This window comes from Mesoplodon mirus (assembly GCF_964341445.2).
Source record: "Mesoplodon mirus genome assembly, chromosome: 15".
Lineage (NCBI taxonomy): Eukaryota > Metazoa > Chordata > Mammalia > Artiodactyla > Ziphiidae > Mesoplodon > Mesoplodon mirus.
In genome coordinates this window covers 51,716,806-51,735,738 of record NC_138991.1, presented here as the reverse complement: position 1 = coordinate 51,735,738, position 18,933 = coordinate 51,716,806, and the positions used below count along the sequence as shown (strand labels likewise).

The window sequence follows — 18,933 nt, the reverse complement described above, 5'->3', positions numbered from 1 at the left end:
GCTGGGACAGACTGTGCTAATGCACAGGGTGTTTCCATCTCTTAGGCAGCCTTTCTGATTTAAAACTGCCTGTGAGATGCTGCAGATTACATTAGAAATTAGCCGTTTGGGCTGAATTTTGGAGAAGCTGCTGCCAGATGGGAACTCTGGAGTGTTTTCTTCTATGTCTAGTCTTTATGATGAGCTAACTGAAGTGAGCATGGTTTATTTTAGGAGGTAACTCCTTGGAGCAGGGCATGGTAGATGGGGCTGCTCGCCCAGGAGAGCATTTGAGAGATTGGTAAGACCGACATCCTGCAGGGAGATCTGGCCTCTGAAAGTTCTGTGGCATTAGTACGTTTACACTAATGTGTAAGAAGAAGATGCACTTTGGCTGCACTCTCCTCTGTAGCTGGCAACAGTCCTGAGAGGTGGTTGAGAATTACACCGATTTAACAGGTGAAACAGTTGAGACTCAGTGATTTTGCAATGTGCTAGTAATTGCGAAGCGGTTGTAATAGAGCTGAGTCAGGACAGAGGTTTTCCAATTCCTTGTTTCATATCCTTCTGGTAAAAATTAAGTTCCTTGGAGTGTCCTGTGCATAGAAAAATACTAAGAAGAAAGTAGAGGGTGGAAGTGGGCTTTAATCTGAGATTAATAGGACATTGTGTAAAGAGCTTGGACTTCAGAGTAAGACCCAGGTTCAGTCAGCCTCTTACTAGCTCTGAGACACTGGAGCAGTTATTTTACTGTCTCTTAGCCTCAGTTTTCTCATCTGTGAACTGGGGATGTCTCCTTATGGTGTCATCATGAAGGTGAAAATGAGAATCCAAAAGAGTTAAGGCCAGGAATTCCATGGTGGCGCAGTGGTTAAAAACCCGCCTGCCAGTGCAGGGGACATGGATTCAAGCCCTGGTCCTGGAAGATCCCACATGCCGTGGAGCAGCTAAGCCTGTGCACCACAACTACTGTGCGTGTGCTCTAGAGCCCATGAGCCAAAACTACTGAGCCCACGTGCCACAACTACTGAAGCCCATGCGCCTAGAGTCCGTGCTCTGCAACAAGAGAAGCCACTGCAGTAAGAAACCCGCGCACCGCAATGAAGACACAATGCAGCCAAAAATAAATAAATTTAAAAACAAAACAAAACAAAAAACAAAAGAGTTATGGCCAATAGAGTACCTGGCACATAATATATGCTTAATAAAAATAGCAGCTCATTACTTTATTTGAAAGAAAGGAAGCCTTTAGCAATATCTTTCTAGAAATTACTTTAATTAGAAGGAGGCATCTTTGCTAGAATACTAAGATTTTAGGTTAAATTATGCAGATGTGTATATAAAGGGTCATCTTTTGGAAAATGGCCACTTACTGGTGGTCTGGCAGAAGGAGACTTCCATCAGGTTTCCCTGCTAGGGCCTGGCCTCTTTGAGCAAATCTAATAGACATAATCAAGATTATAGAATATATTGTTTAAGAGGTGGTTATAATAAAATGATTTTTTTGGTAAAAACAAAAAACAAGTGAACACCCATTTGGTATGGGGACAGCAGTGTCTCTGTCTGTCTGTCTCTCTCACACACACACACACACACACACACACACACACACACACACACACACACACACACACACACATATTGTCCCTCCAACAGTGTACCTACTAAATGCTTGCTGAACATTTACTGAATATTTATTGAGTGTCAGCTGTATGCCATGCCCATTGGTGTGAAAACTAACAGTTGAGTAGTTATGTTTGACCTGCCCTAATTCAGCTGTGGAGAAGGAAGCAAAGGAGAAAAAGAACAATGCAAATCATCTGAATGTCACCTTTGTTCTTCTAAGCCTCAGTTTTTCTGTCTGTACAATGAACACAGCTGGATGTAACTGTCTCTAGATTCTTTGTAGCTCTTTGCTTCTAGAACTTTGCCAAGGTCAGGAGTTTCTTTTCCTTGATCTGCACCCCAGCAGGCCGATTCAGAACTGCTGGTGAGGCCATTCCACCATGCGATGGAATGCTCAAATGCTCACAACTTGCAGTCATCATGTGGTCAAGCCAGAGACAGGAAGTAAGTCATGTCTGGGCTTTGAGGGCTCCCTGATCATTCTAGTTGTCTTTAGAAAGGGAGTTATGGAGAGAGTGGACTGATCGCATGGGATTGTAGTTTCCATTGCACAGAAGTTACAGTCATTCAGCCTTCTTGATTGGGATATGTGTGTGTCAGGTGGGGATGAGGGTCTTTAAGGGTCTTGGGAGGGGACAGTGATCCAACTGAATGGTTTTCTAAGTCCTTCCCCAGAAGGTGGAGCAGGCTGGCTGTCCTGAACACCAGATTTGAGCCTTGGTCCCCACTACTTACCTGCTGTGTGAAGTTAATAAGTGTCTTTAGCTCTCTGAGCCTGTGGTTTCCTTATATTAATACCTACGGTTATGGTGGGTTGAGTGACCAATTCATCCTAGTTTGGGACTTTCCTGATTTGAGTACTGAACATCCAGACAAACTGGGACGGTGGCCACATTAGTTACGAGGTTAAAGTAAACCAGAGCACAGGGCACACAGTAGGTGTCAGGAAATGGGAGCTTGCAGGAATTAGTATATACAGCTTTGGTGTGTGTGTCTGTGTGTGTGTGTGTGTGTGTGTTGGCAGGGTAGGGGGGGCGTTTTTGCTATGCATCTCTTTTAACCTGAAAATGCCTCTGGCATTTTCGTAAGCCATAGAACTCAGAGTTGCAAATTGACATTTGTATAACCTAGATCAATTTGCTTTGTCTTTCTGTTTTGTAGACGTAAGAAAGATATCAGACTCTTGTATGCTGTGACATATCAGCACTTTGTTCACTGTCTAGAACAATAACGAAGATTGAGTAACTCACAACGTTGGTAGGTTGTAGCCACCTATGGCTTAGACTTTGTGGGCTGTGTTATGACCCCTAAAAATGGGGAATAGAAATGACTTGAAACTCATCTTGACTCTTCAGCGTGTTGGTTCACTGAGTTGGTTTTCGGAAATACCTGTGGATCCGATATGGAAAGCCAAGTATATGTGATTTAGATGGTGGTACTGAAAGCTGGCTTCTAACGAAGATACATGTCCCTCCACACTAAACCTTGTCAGTGACTCACCATGCTCTTTGGATAAGATCCAGACTCCTTCCTCGGACCCAGCGGGACTCCATCACCCAGCCCCTACACCAGTCTTCCCACCTTGTTGCCGGCCACTCGCCCGTTCGCATTCTTAAGTTCAGACCTCCTCTCTTTGTTTCTTAAAAGTTATGTGTTCTTTCCCACCTCGGAGCCTTCACTAATGCTGTTCCCTCTGCCTGAGATGCTTATCCTGTCTCCCATCTCAGACAAGTTGCCCTTTCTTCGAAGCCCAGTTTAAGTCTCACTCCCTGAATGAATCTTTCTGACCCGCCACAATGGTTGAAGTTCCCTCTGTTTTGTGTCCTCCCTCGCTCCCCTTTGGCAGCGCTTATCACAAAATTAACTAAATCACCAATTTGGTCATCAATTGTTTGATATATGATGATTGAATCAATCGATCCCTACTCTGTCTCTTTATGCCTTTTGTGTTCATTGAAAAGGTGACGGTCGTCGAATTTTACAGCTATTATGAGAAACTATAGAGCAGAGGGTTCAAGATCAGGGGTTCTGGAGCCAGATCTCCTGGATCTGGTCAAATTCTAACTCTAACACTTTGCAGCTGTGTGCTTTGGGCATGTTGCATAACCTCTCTGAGCTCAGTTCCCTCATCTGTAAAATGAGGGCTAATAACAACCCCACGCTTACAGGGTAGTTGTGAGGATTAAGTGAGTTAATACCTGACAGTGGCTCAGAATAATGCCTGGCACGTTATATGTGTTGGCTGGTGCTGGTTGTTACCATTAGTTCTTCTACTAGCAGCAGTAATCGTCTTCAGACATGTAGCTTAAGAAAATGTTAAAGGAGAGATTGTTAATTGTTTGTGCCACATTATGACTTTGTTTTATTAGCAAGCTGTGGTCACAGAAGAGTTGTTTAAAGCCTCAGTCTCCTCATCTGTAAATGGGTTCGGTGCCACCTACTCCATGTTACCTATTCACAGGGCTTGTGTGAGTACAGAAAGATGGGGCTGTGGACGGCTGAGCCCAGGCACACAGCAGGTGCTTGGTGACATTTAGTGGTCCAGGCACTGTGAGAAACTCCTCAGGGGCTCCTCAGATGCCACAGCCTGAGCTGTGCTCGGGCTCTGAGGAACCAGACTGTAAATCTGGGCTCCCGCAATAGCCCTTCAGGGAGAGGTCTGCTTCTCTGTGATTTAAAACAAAACAAAATGAAAAATAATGATGGATGATCTAAGGTGCTGGTTTTATATGGCAGCTAACGAGATAGCAGGACAAGTAATTGGAGAAGTTATTGCTAAAAGACACAGTAAATACAGCTGCGATTATATATTAGCCATTCTCAAATGGCTCGTAATGCGGTGAGTATGCATGAGGTCAAGAAAGAGTTAGAAAACAGATGTTGTTCAGGTGTGTTACAGCCTTATAATAGAGCCCATGCTTTTTAAAAGAAATACTTATTGGATGATTATGAACCAGACATTATTTTAAGTGCTTTACAAATGTTAATTCAATCACTCCTGATAACAGGCATGGGAGGTAAGCATTATTATTATCCCTATTTCACGTAGGAGGAAACAGAGGCACCAAGATAGTAAGTAACTTGCTTAAGGTTGAACAGAGCAATTGACTGACCCAGCATCTGAGCAGAGGTCATCTGATGCAAGAGTCCATGTTCTCAACCACTACTCCATGCTGAAGCCACGTGGAAGAATATGACGAATGGAAGTAGAATAAGTGAATGCAAAATACCCGCTTTCTTCTTGCATGGGCAGGACCAGCTGTCCTTGGTCCTGATATCTACAGGTCTCTCCATTGATGAAACTTGTCTAGTGGATTCTGGAATACTAGCGTCGGCAGAATGTTAGCCCTCAAATCAGTGGAAGCTATACAATCTCTTCTCTTTACCTTTGACACTGTGCCCTCCCCCGCTTCACGCCTTCTCCCCAAACTGATTTTCTTTTAATTGGTGAAAATGCGTGAGTAGTTTACCCTACCTGCTGAAAGCGGGGTCTTAATTAGCCTTAATTTTTGAAGTTGGCAGCTGTAAACGGTGTTGAAAAGATTGAAAAGATTACTGCACTAGTAATAAGATAATTGTCCCTGAGAAGTGCTGTTAGCATGTAAACACAGTTAGCATATGAAATCAGAACAACTGTAATATTTCCCCCTTTTGGTCTTTAAAGATGCTCCTGCATGAATAATTATAACTAAGTGCAAAGTGCAGAAATGAAATTCTGCATGCTTTTATTCTTTCTCGCTTGTGTCACAGCTCAGAAATAAAAGTCTGCTTAGTGGAATCTCTCCTGATGCTGCTTCCCCAGTGGCCATTTGAAATTAGTACAAGAGTGGGGTGACTCAGGGGAATTCCCCAAAATGAGGGAAGCTGGGCAAACAAAATCCACAGATCCCTCTGCAGCTTTTTAGCAGGGCTTTGGATGGAAGAGACCACATGTACATGCATGTGAATGTTCACAAATGTTTGCATGTGTGCACACACATACATGCACACAAACATACACACACACTCATATACACAGCTGGAAAATGGTCTTGGCTACATACAGCAGAAGCAGATGCAGTAAACCTCAGTCTACCTTTTTAGACCTAGAAAAGCTGCAAGAGAATATGCTGCACCTGCCCCGACTCTGAGGGCTACCTTGTTTCTGGTGAGTTTTTGGATCCTTGGATACATTGGGAACTTACTTTCATTTTACGATGTCAGCACATGTCATATCTTCCCAACAGACCTTCTGCTGTATAGCATGTATATCAAGTATGCTGCATGTCATATATAAAGATGACCTCTGCTTCATCATCTCAGACATCAGCCAACCAGTAGATTGAGCTTATCTACTTCTGCTCAGTCTTTCATTCCCAAGGGACTTGTCTTGACTTGCAGTTAGGAAAACATCCTACAACTCTTAAGTGGGCTGGGTTTGGAGCATGCCTCTCTTAGGTTCCAACCCAACATGACTTGAGCTTCGGTTGATTTTGGTTCAACAAGAATTTGCCCAGTGCTGTCCATGTGGCAGGCCCAGGACTTCGTTAAACATGAACACAGAGAAGATTGCCTTGGAAACAGGACAAGTTGTTAAATGGTGTAAAGCAAAGAGTGACGAGAGCAGAAGAGCCTCACGTGGGCGTGGACACCGCTCCTCATCAAGGGTTCCTGGGTGTGTGTTCCTGTACATTTCTTGAGTTGAATTTTGAATTTTGTAGCCAAGTTTGCTTTACAACCAGTCCATATCCCATCCTCCTCTCCAACCCCAGGGCCTCTGCTGAGAGCTTCGGGACTTGATATACTAGAGATTGCAAACTTCAGTGCTCACAGCGGCCACGTGGCGGCCTTAGTGAGGGAAGCATGTCAGGGGGTCAGTGGCAAGCTGGAGGGCACGTGCTCCATCTAAGAGAGACAGCCTCTTTCCAGATCTGAGCTCACAGTCAGTGCCTTATGGAAATGATGAATTCCTGTTGCCAGATCTTCTGATTTTCAGAGAGATGCCAGAGCTTTGTAGTTTTACATGAAACCTCCTGAACTTTAAGTGTTGGCATCACACGTAACATTCTTCTTTTGAAAACATCATTGGGGCTGAACAAAACATGTCTGAGCTGAACACTGCCCATTGGCCCCCAGTTTGCTGTTTGCTCCCTGTGCAATAAACCCTCAAAGATGGTGTTCTCAAGGAGCCTACAAAGCAGAGGCTCGGGGCTTCCCTGGTGGCACAGTGGTTAAGAATCCACCTGCCAATGCAAGGGACACGGGTTCGAGCCCTGGCCCGGGGAGATCCCACATGCCGCAGAGCAACTAAGCCCATGTGCCACAGCAACTGAGCCTGAGCTCTAGTGCCCGCGAGCCACAACTGCTGAGCCCGCGTGCCACAACTGCTGAAGCCTGAGTGCCTAGAACCCGTGCTCCACAACGAGAGAGGCCACCGCAATGAGAAGCGTGCAACAAAGAGCAGCCCCCGCGCGCCACAACTAAAGAAAGCCTGCGCACAGCAATGAAGACCCAGCACACCCGTAAATAAATAAATAAATTTATTAAAAAAAAAAAAAAAAGAGAAAAAGCAGAGGCTGCTGCTGGGTGGTCAGCGATGAGTCCCACTGCATCATGAATCTGATCAACTTGAGACAGCAGACTTGAACTTGCGTTGTGCTTCTCCAGTGTCATCCTTTCTCATCCTGCCCTACCCTCTCCCTCCATACAGATGTCTCAATGAAGTTCATGAGAAAAGAGCACTTACTATCCTACATAGATCCTACAGTTACGCCAAACAGGTCACGCGTGTGAGTGAGGGGCCCCCGCCCCTGCCCCCGTGCAGAAAAGCGTAGAAATCAAAGGGGATCATTGTAGATGCTGGGTCAGCCGAGCAGCACTGAGCAGCACAGTGGTCATCTCCTGGGGGCTGATTATCAGCTTGCTGGGGGATCTCAGGCTCTTTCCTGACCTTGGCACAGGGTCTGGCAAGTTTGGCTTTCTGGGTGTAGAATGGGTCGTTTCAGAAACAAAGCCATTGAGACCGAGTCGAGGAGAGTATTCTATTCACCGCTGAAAGGAGCTCATTGTACAGAATCGGTGGGCCCCACTGGATCCCCTTCCTCTGGCCTCCCCCTCCTCCCTTTCCCCCAGCTGGGGCTTTGTCTGCGGGCCCCGCAGGATGCTCTAGGCCAGGCTGCGCTTTCTTCCCATTTTCCTGTCTCGGCAGCTCTGGGGCTGTCCTGTACAGAAGGAGAGCTGGGCTTGGAGCCCCCGTGCACGTTCTTGGCTCTCTGGGCCAACTCTGTTGTCGTGGGTGATGAGAGCGCTTCCTTCCAGGAGAGCTGGGAACAAACAGCCAGTTCACAGGCAGCTGCATGCGGCGGCCGTGCAGGAAGCAAGAGAACAGTGGGCGCTAATAAGTTCTTCCTGTTCCGCACTCTGTACTGAAGCCTCCCTGCCCCCTGGAAAAGTCAAGACCATTGAGCTCCAGGTAGAGGCTCGTAAATGAATGAACTGTAGTGCTCAGCTTACTTGTGCATTATTAGAGCTTTCCTCTTTCTTCTCTCAGGTCCTGGCATCCTGAACTTTTCTTTCTTGGGATCTGGGGTGAGCCTGGAGTCATGTAGAATAAGTTGTCCAGTGGATAAAATGGTACTGTCCTTTGGTGGGAGAAATAAAGTATGGTAGTTAAGAGGTGGGAGGTCACAAACTCAGATGCTTCTGGGGCCAGCCCAGGTGGGCGGGGTGGGGGCTGTAGCCAAGAGGAGGGTGTGTACCCATCTTCAGGGGGTAGCAGCAGTGGTTAAGAACCCGCCTGCCAATGCAGGGGACACGGGTTCAAGCCCTGGTCCAGGAAGATCCCACATGCCACAGAGCAACTAAGCCCGTGCGCCACAACTACTGAGCCCGCACTCTAGAGCCCGCGAGCCACAACTACTGAAGCCCACATGCCACAACTACTGAAGCCTGTGTGCCTAGAGCCCATGCTCTGCAACAAGAGAAGCCACCGCAATGAGAAGCCTGCGCATCGCAACAAAGAGTAGCCCCCGCTTACCGCAACTAAAGAAAGCCCACGCGCAGCAACGAAGACCCAACGCAGCCAAAAATTAAAAATTAATTAATTTTAAAAAAAAGAGGTAGCAGCTACTCAGCTCCAGCTGCAGCCATGCCAGCCTGCACACCCACTTGGCTGGATCTTCTGACATTTAAGAAAAGCCAGAATTTGGGTATTGTGAAATCACCCAATTTTTAAATGTTGGCAACTAGTTTTTTTTTAAACGATATTGTGCACTGTGTAGGTCAAACCATACCACATCCACGTATTTTGGTTACTTTATTTTTTTAACTTAGAAGATATGAAGGCTAAATGGGCCTGGCTCTGGCTTTTGGGCAAGTCTTTCTGAGCCTCTCTAAATTAGGAATACTACAGGAAATCCATAGTCTGGAAACAGAGGCAAACATATAATGTCATCAGGAGCATCTCCCAATGGTAAGAGCATAAAATAAAATCATCTGTGTTTCCAGACTCTATGGCCATCCTGTAGTAGCCACCCCGTGAGGGTGAAATAAGGATTTACTGAAATAATGCATAGAAATTGCTGAACAGGGTGCTCCATAAAGACTTAAAGGAAAGCTATCCTAATGGCCATTGTCATCCATCCAGTCATCTTCATCCTCATTACCATCATGAGCATTAAGAATTACAGGAGGGCTTCCCTGGTGGCACAGTGGTAGAGAGTCCGCCTGCCGATGCAGGGGACACGGGTTCGTGCCCCAGTCCGGGAAGATCCCACATGCCGCGGAGCGGTTGGGCCCGTGAGCCATGGCCGCTGAGCCTCTGTGTCCGGAGCCTGTGCTCCACAACGGGAGAGGCCACAACAGTGAGAGGCCCGCGTACTGCAAAAAAAAAAAAAAAAAGAAGAAATACAGGAAAAGGCTGGGGAGGCAGGCAGGGGGCACTCAGTCCCCCCAGGTCCTACCTCTTTGAAACCTCCTGACATTGAACCTGACTCTCACTGTAGGAAGCCTCTGCCCATCTGTCTCCTGTAGGCCCACCTGTCAGCCATCTCTCTTCCAGCCCAGGAAGGAGTCTCCCCTGTTCTGAGGCACAGCCTGGAGCGGGGGATGCGCCCCCTGGACCTGCTGTAGAGCTCTCCACTCCATCACCATGTGCCCACATCCTGGGCTCCATTTTCCCCCAGTTTCAATCAGCAGTTCTGTGTGCGCCTCTCGGAAACATTCCAGACATAAAGCACTGCTGGATCACAGTTTTCCCAGAGCTGGGATATGCTATCTTTTGAACAAAATATGTCCTAGTTAGAGGCTCTGGTGAGGAGCTGAAGAAGAAGAAATGAAAAGGGGGGGTGGGGCAAGGACACACATAGACATTTATTTTGGCAAAAAAGGATGAACCCAGGATTTTCTATCAAGAAACTTGGATTCTAGACTGGGTTTTGCTATAAATGGTGTGTGGCCGTTAGGAAATCCACTTCCCATTTTGGATCTCATATGCCTCACCAGAAAATGATGGGTTTGATTCAGGTCAGGGGAAGAAATGTGTTTCATCTTACTGGAAAGCAGGAATCTACTGGTAGTGTCTGCTCATAGAGCCGTGTTGAAAATTTGAGGCCAAGTCATTGCTTAGTAATATCCACCTTGGGCATCCCATAGAGAAGCTGCTGCTTACCTATCCTACATCTCTAAGTATCTTTCCAGCATTCACAGTCTTAGATTCTGGGGCTCAAATCTTTAAATTAGATCCCCGTGGAACAGAAAACCCACTAAGTAGTCCCAGGAGCTGTAGAACAGAGCATAGTGTCTTTGGAAATCTGGACAGTGTCTACAGGACACCTGGCAGCATTGGTTGCAGTTGGGCCACATGCCATCTTGGCAACCACAGCAAATGGGTGCCAAATTGGTAGGTGCCGTGTGGCCTGTGCCTGGGAAAAGGTAATTATTGGGCTGAGCTGGAGGTGTGGCTTGTGTTCTGAGCTTCAGGAAGGCTTGTGTACAGGCCGAGGCCAGGTGGCCAGCCTCAGAAGGACCTAGAGCCCTGGATGGTCTACCAGAACCTCTTGTCCTGCATTTCTCAGTTTTTTCTTGGTGTGTGGCAGGCATGCCTTCTTTCTGGTCTGAAATGCCTTCGAGCTGTGAAAAACAGAACACTATAAAGTGACAATAATTGTCCTCCAAGAGGAACTAACATTTGTGGCTTGCCTACTCAACACCAGGACTGAGCAAGGCTCTGATACACCATCTCAGTCAGTCTTTACAGTGACTGTCGAGATGGTTTGTTATTATTATCATTATTAGAAGTTAAATAATTAGCTGAAGATCCACAATGAGGAAATGGGAAGATCCGGTATTTCCTAAAACCATGTGATCCAATTCCCTGCTCCATAAGGCTTCCTAGGGCCAGCAACTCACAAAACTATGAACTATGGTTTAGCGATTACGATTTACCATGTGGTTGTCCCACTGGAAAACAGTGTAATTTAGTGGTCCAAAAGCGCAGCCTCAGGAATTAGGCTGTCCTGCTACAAATCCTGTCTCTGCCACTTAGTAATGAATGCCTTTGAGCAAATTACTTTTCCTCTGAGCCTCAGTTACACCATCTGTAAATTGGGGCTATTAATATCTACTAATGATACCTATTAATAATCTAAGAGTTGTGAGGTTTTAATGAGATAGTTCTTACAACCCACTTAAAATAATGTCTTGTGTTCAGTATGAGCCCAGTGTTAGCTACTGTTCTGATTATTGTCATTATTGATCAGCCATGTGACCCTAGGATAACTGCATGATCAAGGGGGAGGTGACAGTACAGTTGTTTGCCAGGCAGCAGCCATACGGCCAGGAGCTTTGCTTTCTGGCAGAAATACTTGTCCAGTGTCTCAGGTAGGTGTATTCAAAACGTTATAGTTCTGAGAACTGTAATTCTGTGTACTTTGTAAAGAATTACAAAACCTCTGTAGGCACACACAGAACAAAGCGTTATATACGATGGTTTAGATTTTTGGTAACCGTCTGTGCTCAAAGATACACACACCGAGCTGAAAAAAATCACTGCCGAATTTCCAGGAGTCTGTGGTTTCTCCTATCTTCCCAGGGTGGGTGGGGATGGTCAACTACCAACTCCAAGGGCTGGAGCTTCATTTTGAGGCTCTGGTGCTCATTTCTGGGGTCTGGACTAAAAAATGTGGAGGGAATACAGAAGAGCAAAGAGGACTCTAAACTTTTAAAACCTTTAAGACAAAAGAGAGACCGACAGAGGGAGGAAATTCCGCCCCATTTTAAGGTGTAACCACATCTGTCACCATCTCTCTGAAGCAGTGAGAGTCCCCTTGCCCTCATTGTGGGGTTTCTACTTTCCCCCCTGAGTCCTATTTGAAGGTGAGTTTGCATTTTCTAACAAGGTGAGTCTGTGTCGTGCTGGCCAGCTTCACATTCCAAGTGCAGCCTTTCTCAGAGAACAAGGGCGGTCTGTGTCCTTGGCGTTTCTCCCTGGTCTCCCAGTGCCGCCTGCCATGCACGTGCCCCGCCTTCATCTCAGGAGCCACAGCCATGCGAGATAAGCTCGCTGTGACATCCCACAGGGACGCCTAGACAGAAAGCCCCATTGTGTGAGCACCCTCATGGCCATGACCAGATCTCGAGGAGTTGAGAAGGGGTCACACACCCCTGGGGAGGGAATGGTGGAGGGAGGAGGGTTGATGACAGGGTTTCTGGGGCAGGAGGGATACCGTCACCATTTAAGTGGGGAGAAAGGAAGGGGTGGAAGCCACCCTGCTAGAGACTGAATGTGTGTCCCCCCAAAATTCATATGTTGAAATTCTAACTCCCAATGGGATGGTATTAAGAGGTGCGGCCTTTGGAAGGTGATTAGGTCATGAGGGAAGAGCCCCCATGAAAGGGATTAGTGCCCTTATAAAAGATACCCCAAAAAGCTTCCTCGAATCTTCTGCCATGTGAGGTCACAGCAAAAAGACAGCTATCTGTGAATCAGGAAGCTCTCACCAGACACCAAATCTGCCAGCACCTTAACCTTGGACTCTCAGACTCCAGAACTGTGCGAAATAAATTTCTGTTGTTTATAATCCACTCAGTCTGTGGTATTCTGTTAGAGAAGCCCGAACGGGCTAAGACACACCCATCATGAAATTTCTTGGGGGCACAGAGCACGAGCACCAAAGTCCTAAGCATGCGTTAGACACTTGGTAGCTGGCTGGCTATCAGAGGTTAGGGTCGTAATAGAAATTTTTGGTTTTTCACTGACTGTCCTCACCTTGGATGCTTTCAGTCTTGTATTATGCGGGATATAATCAGGGGTTCTCAGGTTTCAGCCTGCGTAAGACTTGCCCAAGAGTATCTAATAAAAATGCAGATTCTTTGGATCCTTACCCAGAGATCCTGATTCAGTAAGTTCACGCTATTAGAAACACCAGGATATTGGGTAAGGGACCAGTTTCTGGCAGTTTACAAACCTGAGCACTGGTCCAGGCTCCATTCCTTATCAAATCTGTGTTTTAGAGCAAATTGTCCTGCTGGAGCGTCAGTTATCTGATCTGTAAAATGGGGAGTATGAGACTTCCCTTGGCAGAGTTGCAAGTAGTTCACATGCTTGGTACAAAGTAAGCATTCAGAACAAAGTAGGTAAATTTGCCCATTTCACGGCTGTCCAGTTATCTGCAATATCTCTCAGTTCAGAACTGTGCTTGAGTAGGGTTGGGTGTGGAGGGATATGTCTTAGCCTTCATAAGCCTGGAAGAAGAAAACAAAGGGAAGGTTATCTTTGAGCTTTTAACCCAGGGACCAGACAGTTAAAATAGCGGGTTTTATTTAATGTTCACGACAACCTGTGATGTCAGTGGTATCCTGTTTTCAAGGCAGGAGGTGACTGTGTATCTGGGTTCCTGTGAGACAGTCCAGGTTTACACCTGTTAAGCTGGTGTAATAGTTATCAGTGCTCCTTTTCACTTACAGAAGTTGCCAGGCAATACACTCTATGTTTTACTTTCTTGCAGTAGCTCTGTAGGAGAATACAGACCCACCTGTTTACATTGTATAAATGAGAAAGGTAAAGCTCACAGAAGCTATGGAGGTCACTAGTCTAAGTGGTTGTTACCTGCTGACTCGCCAACCCCAGTACTTGGGAACATGATTATATTTGGAGACAGGGCCTTTAAAAAAGTGACTCAGTTAAAATGAGGCCTTTAGGGGGGCCCTAATCCAGTCTGACTGGTGTCCTTGTAAGACGAGGAAATTTGGGCACACAGAGACACATAGAGGCTCCTGCACAGAGGAAAGAGAACACGTGAGGACACAGTGAGAAGGTGGCCGTCTGCAAGCTGAAAAAAGAGGCCTCAGAAGAAAATAACCCTGCTGGCATCTTGATCTTGGACTTCTAGCTCCCAGAATTATGAGAAGATAAGTTTCTCTTGTGTAAGCCACGTAGCCTGTGGTATTTTGTTACGGCAGCCTGAGCAGACTAAAACAGTGGTTATGCATGATTTGAATCCAGAGCTGACCCCAAACCTGCACTTTTTTCCCATGAATGAACCTTCTTTGCTCCATGCCAGGCTGCAGTACAAGTGACCTCATCCATTTAGGTCTCTGGCCTGACATCCAAACTCAGCTTCCACTGGGTGGTCTCCAGTGAGCCAGTTTCTCCAGCAGACAAGGGTGCTGAGTTTTTGATCCCATGAAGAGCTCATTGCATTTCCCAAGGCACCTGGTGTTTGACAGTGACCAGAATAAGGTCCAGTCTCTGGATGGTGGAAGCTTCCTCCTTCTATCACCAAGCAGAGGGCTCCCGGGGAGAGCACCACCCAGCCTTCTGCAGTGTTGTCTTGGGTGTGTCTGTGCTGAGGCTGTACTATAGGGGCCCATTGTCTATATGCTGACTTGATGGGCCTCAGGGGGAAACTGGCTCAGAAGGCTTGAATCACTGGATTGTCTCACCGGTACACCGAAGTCAGCACTCAACACGCAAGAGCAAATGCTATCTTATGATATCATCAGAGCCAAGGAAGAGAACGCCCCTTCCACTGACTAAGGCTTACGCAGGTCTCAGCATAACCAGGAAAGCCAGAAATGTTTGATGGATGCCTGGAATGAAAATGAACAAATTCTTCCTCCTCTCTGCTTTCTTTATGAAAGCTTAATTGCTTGTTAAAATTAGGGCTTTGGCCCTGATGGGCTCGAAAGTAGTTGAGCCTGGCTTCCTGGTCTTACGAGCAAGACTCGAGGTGCAGACAAGTTTCACTTCTCCAGGAGCTGTAATCAGGCTCTTGCCTCTTTTTTAAACAGCTTTGGGATGGAAGGGCACACAGGGTCCCTTTAAACACATTTTTGTCTCCCTCAGGGTACCCGCCAGGCATAGCGCTAGCTGCTGAGTTGGAACAGGGTAAACATTTGTGGACGGGTTTGGCTAACTCTGCATGGTTCCTGCCGTGGCACAGTGGCTGCATTTTGTTTTTAGTCATGACACATGTACTGATTTCTATCAACCATGTCCACTACCTTTTTTAAAAAAATACAGATACTAAAAAAGGATTCCAGTAGTTGTCAAGGTGGTACCTTTCATTTGCTGTATTCTTCCTTTAGATAGACATCATCTAGGTTGCAGGATTACATTGTCTAAGGTGGGACTATATTCTCAGATAAGAGCTAGTGTAAAATAGTGGAGCACAGGTTTCTTGAGTGCAGGGCGCTGGGATTGAATCCAGGCTTCAACACTATCTGTGTAACCTTGGACAGGTTATTCAGTCTCTGTGGTCATCAGTTTCCCCATCTCTATAATGGGAGTAATGGTAGTACCTACCATAAAGTTGTTACAGTGGTAAATGGAATGATACATGTATAGAGGTTAAGCCAGTGCCTGGAACATGGTAAGAACTTAACAAATTATTAGCCATTACTTAACAAGTAACTTGGTAAGTTACTAGTTACTACTAGTATTCATGACTGTTCTGAACTGTGGTCAAGTAATATGCCCATGGGATAAAGTTTAGAATAAACCAAAAGAATGAAAAATGTGTTTATCTCAGGGCAAGGGCACTCTGAGTGATGATTTCCATTAATGTGGTTGTAATGGCATCTAAATAAATTCAGAAGGACTGGTATATTTAGCAAAGAGGGCTGAAGGCTAACTTATAAGTAGTACAAGATCCTGATGGTCGAGTAATTCCTTTGCTTGATGTAATGTACATCTTGCATGGAGCCTGGCATGTAGTAGGTCCTCAATAAATGATAGCTATCAGTTTGGTTATTTCTGGTTCCTGGGATGTATTTGCAGACTTAGGGGGAGTATGCATCATTTCGTTTCCAAGGCTGGACTGTCTGTACAATACGTTTTGGTTCTATCAAGGTCAATCTTTGGAGAGTGTATCTGCCACAATGGTGCAGTATGACAAATCAACCTGAAACTCAATGACTGGAAAAAACAAGCATATATTTTCTCTATGTGTGAAGGTTGGCTAGGGGTTGGCTGCTCTAGGCTGGGCTTAGCTTCAAGCTGCAGGTTGGATGGGGTCTGCCCCGACTGTCTCTCATCCTCCTTGGACCAGCAGGCTACCTGGGGCACATTCTAATTGTGCTGATGGCAAAAGCACAAGAGGTCATGCTCAATCACGCAACCACATTTCAAGCTTCTACTATGTCGTAACTGCTAATGGGCAAGCCCAAGTTCAAGGGATGAGGAAGCATGCTCGGCAAAGAAATGCAAAATCACAGGACCAGAGGGTGTGGATCTAGGGAGTGGTGGAAACGAGGGCCACTTATTCAACCTACCCAGTTCCCCACTTGACTTCCTCCATCTAGTCATTGCAGTAGATGATATGAAAGGGCTTTCCTTGCTTTAGGTGGTTCCCTGGTTCCCGGTCCCCACATTAAGATTCTAAAAGCACTCCACTGTACCATCTGAGCATGTTGCAAATTCCCCTTTGATCTCTGGGAGCCTTTCCTCTGACAGACAGGAGTTTACTCTACTGTAAACCAAAGAGTCCCAATTTAGACAGACACGATGGATTAGGCAGACAGCATCAATGACCTGGTTCCACTTCGTTAGCCTTTCCAATTAAGGAGGATGTTACTGAAAGTGAGACCTCACAGAGGTACCGCCATACCTTCAATCCTCTGGACTGAGCCTCTGTAGGGAGAGTCTTATATTTCAAATGTGCACAGAGGAGGGGAACACAATTTTCTTGGCAAGTGAATCCCAAGTGTCAATGACATGGCCATTTGTGAGTTACTTTGTCTTCTTCTTGGCTAGGTAATTAACATGCTAAATAGATAGCATTTTTGCTTTTGTTTTTCAGAAGCTTTTTAATGAATATTAGTCCCCTGACCCTGAGCCCAGAGGGTCTCTTCTCCATCTCCGTTGGAACACCAAATAAAGAGTTGGTGCGACACTGTATCCAAGGATCAGGCTCTGGGTTTTGTCAACACAGTTGTCAGAGGTTCCCTGTGGTTTCCCAGGAAGGTCTTCTCCAGTGGAGTTGTTCATAGGGGTTCAGGATGGCATTCTCCCCTCTCCACCCCACCGCACCCAGTGGGATTCTGAGCAGTGAAGAGTAATCCCCAAACAATAGCCAAATGGGCTGTGAACTACAGCTTAATTAATCTGGGCACGCACCCAACACCCTGTGCAATGCTTTGCAAGGACCTGGCTTTAAAAATGAGGCTGATGTCTGAGTCTGAGAAGCAGCTTCTCTTCTAGTCAAAATCTGGATGGTGGGATCTGAATAAAGAGAGGGACAGACAGACACACGGAGACTGAGCTGAGGCACAGACTTGCCTGTTCTCGCTCACTGAACAGCATGGTGGGATCTGACCCACACTGCCCGGCACAGACCAGGGTGATGGCCTTGCCTCCTGGCAACTAGCATGGGCCCTGCCCAGCATACTTGCCTGACACAGGGAAACTGGGAGTACAGGGTCCTCTCTCCCCACGTACGAGTGATACAGGGGCTGGCTGGGGGGCTTCGTGAGGGATGCTAAAATAATGAACCTCACTTGAAAAAAAGTGGTTCAGTGTAGGTTCTCCCCCGTCATAGTTGCCACTGCTTTCCCCTTGAGAAGGAGCTAGTAAGGGTTTGAAGACAGAGGCCTGCAGTATTTCTCTTAAGACTTCTCCAAGTTCCTTTATGGGCCAAGGCTGCAACGTGGGAGAGAAAATGCCCCTCAGCCTCTTCCCGAGTACGAGGAATCTTCAGTGCCAGGGTGGAATGTGAAAATTAGAGTGAGATGTTCTCTTGGCAACAGTCTTTGAGCTGCACCATTGGAGAAGTGCTGGGAATTAGAACAGGAATCGGGAGAGAGGATTCCCTCTTCTTGAAGGAAAAGTCAGTACAGACCAGAACGCAAAATGATCCTGGGGTCAGGACTCCGACACTCATCACAATTAGGTACCAAAGAGAAGAGCGAGAAATGAGTGACAGTTCACCTAGGGTAGTGGTTTAAGATGTTCCAGTTTCTCTACACTTCCTTTTTTTAAAGTTGTGGAAAGAACACTTCACATGAAATCTACCCTCTGGGCAAAATTTTCAGTGTACAATATAGTTTGTTAACTCTAGGCTCTGTGTTGAACAGCAGCTCTCTGGAGCTTATTCATCTAGTGTGAACAAAACTTTGTGCCCGATAAATAGCACCTCCCCATTTCCCTCTCCCTCCAGCCCCTGCCAACCACCCTTCTACTCTCTGCTTCTATGAGAGTTTAGGTTCCTCATATAAGTGGAATCATGAAATCTGTACTCTCATGTTTATGGCAACCAAATTTGTAATAGCCAAAACATGGAAAGAACCTACATGTCCATTGACAAGTGAATGGATAAAATACGTTGTATGTATATGCACAGAGGAATTTTTTTTTTTTTTTTTTTTTTTGCGGTACGCGGGCCTCTCACTGTTGTGGCCCCTCCCGTTGCGGAGCACAGGCTCCGGACGTGCAGGCTCAGCGGCCATGGCTCATGGGCCCAGCCGCTCCGCGGCATGTGGGATCTTCCTGGACCGGGGCACGAACCCGTGTCCCCTGCATTGGCAGGCGGACTCTCAACCACTGCGCCACCAGGGAAGCCCAGCACGGAGGAATATTATTCAGCCTTCAAACAAGAAGGTAGTCTTGCCATTTGTGACAACATGGATGAACCTTGAGGACACTATGCTAAGTAAAATAAGCCGTTCACAGACAAACAAATAGGGTGTGATTCCTACATCTCCTTCTTGTTCACAGCAGAGGCCAGTGGGCTGGGGCTAATTTGCACGGCTTCCTCGAAGCCTGTGTTGGAAAATCTGCTCGGATAAAGCAAAGTTTCCAGTTGAGTTCGCACTGAGGGGCCGTAAAATCACGCCCATTCTCTGTAAGAGGCA

The 18,933-nt window shown here is 46.4% G+C and overlaps 1 protein-coding gene across 1 annotated transcript in view; it reads left to right on the top strand.

Annotated features, from left to right (window-relative positions):
* XYLT1 (xylosyltransferase 1) overlaps nt 1–18,933 on the top strand; it is a 306,853-nt gene that overhangs the window by 67,995 nt on the left and 219,925 nt on the right. The gene's annotated exons all lie outside the window — the stretch shown is intronic.